The 1273-nt window shown below is 59.5% G+C and overlaps 1 long non-coding RNA gene across 1 annotated transcript in view; it reads left to right on the top strand.

The window, feature by feature from the left end:
• The first annotated feature begins 103 nt into the window (after positions 1-103).
• LOC123521199 overlaps positions 104-1273 on the top strand; it is a 12231-nt gene continuing 11061 nt past the window's right edge. The window contains exon 1 of the long non-coding RNA XR_006679669.1: positions 104-327. This is a non-coding gene — a long non-coding RNA (uncharacterized LOC123521199). The remainder of the gene's footprint in view (positions 328-1273) is intronic.

The raw sequence follows: 1273 nt of genomic DNA, 5'->3' as shown, positions 1-1273 counted from the left end.
GGCGGCCTGCGCTCCCCACCCGGCCTCTCCCCCTGGGTGTGGCCGCCCTCTGTGCCGTCACAGCCGGGCTGCGCGCCGCGGGCTGCCTCGGAGGGTTGCCTTCTGGAGGCCTTTGGAGTGGGCAGGGTTCCTTTGCCCCCGCGGGCGCCTGTGCCCGCAGGACGTACCGGCGACGGCTGCCGTCGGGGCATCTTCAAGGCTGGGTAGAATGGAGACCCCCGAAGAGTGGACTTCCACTGGCGCGGGGTGTGGACGGTGGCCTCTCCACTGCCCGCCACTGGGAACCCCTGAAGCCCCCCCAGGTGTCAGCAGTGACGTCCCTCAGAGGTGCGTAGTGACGCCCCTCACAGTGGGCAGTGCCCCTGCTTCCCCGCTGGTAGGACAACGCCCAGGTTGGGCCAGGCCCCACGGCCCCCGTTGTGCTCATCGCGGGAGTGGCCGCACCCAAGGTGCTGGCTGTCCGTTAGCACCAGCCCGGGGTGCCCAGGACACTGCCCTGTCCCAGACAGTGCCTGGGCAGCCGTGGTCCCTGCAGGCCGCAGGAGAGCGGACCACGAAAGCAGAACCAGGCACCACCGGAGAACTGGAGGTCGCGCCCCACCCCGGCCCAGCTAGGCTTCTTGTCAGCAAGTAGCCACTGCCCATCACTCGATTTGGCCTGGTTTCTGGGTGCTGCTGCAGGTGTCACCCCACCCCTGTTACATGCTTAAGTGAGAAAGAACTTTCAGTATCAGAGCTGCTCCTGTTTGTTCTTGGAAACTTAGGTGTGTGTCCCCCTCCCCGCACCTCTGATTCGTGCCCCTGTAGGGCAGAGGCAAGAAATCAGGGCTGGAGGTTAGAAAGTTGGGATTTTCTACCTGAGCTGAGGAGCCTTCGGACGGGTAGTGGTTGCAAGTTGGGCTGCTAACCGCAAAGTCAGATGTTCAACCATCTCCTGCTCCACTGTGGAAAAGTTAGGTTTTCTACTCCTGTAGAGTTAGTCTCCAAAACCCACGAGGGCAGGTCCACTGTGTCCTACAGGCTCACTGTGCGTCAGAAACACCAGATGTTAGGTTTTGTTGTTGTTGTTGTTTTGAGGACCTTAGCTTGTTAACCATAAGAGGCGTTTTATCTTTGTTATAAGACATCACCATTGTCACCAGCCTGCCAGCCTGTCTTAAAGAGCTCTGAGCAGGATTAAATGGGATCACTATGAAGGCTCTTAAAGCAGTCCATATCAAACCCTGCTGGTCATAGGGATCCCCTGGGGAGCTTTTAAAAATCTGTGTCCAAA

The sequence above is a fragment of the Echinops telfairi genome, unplaced genomic scaffold (assembly GCF_000313985.2).
Source record: "Echinops telfairi isolate 266 unplaced genomic scaffold, ASM31398v2 ScPeMD7_7475;HRSCAF=8513, whole genome shotgun sequence".
Lineage (NCBI taxonomy): Eukaryota > Metazoa > Chordata > Mammalia > Afrosoricida > Tenrecidae > Echinops > Echinops telfairi.
The sequence above is the reverse complement of the archived record's forward strand: the minus strand, read 5'-3'. Positions and strand labels throughout refer to the sequence as shown.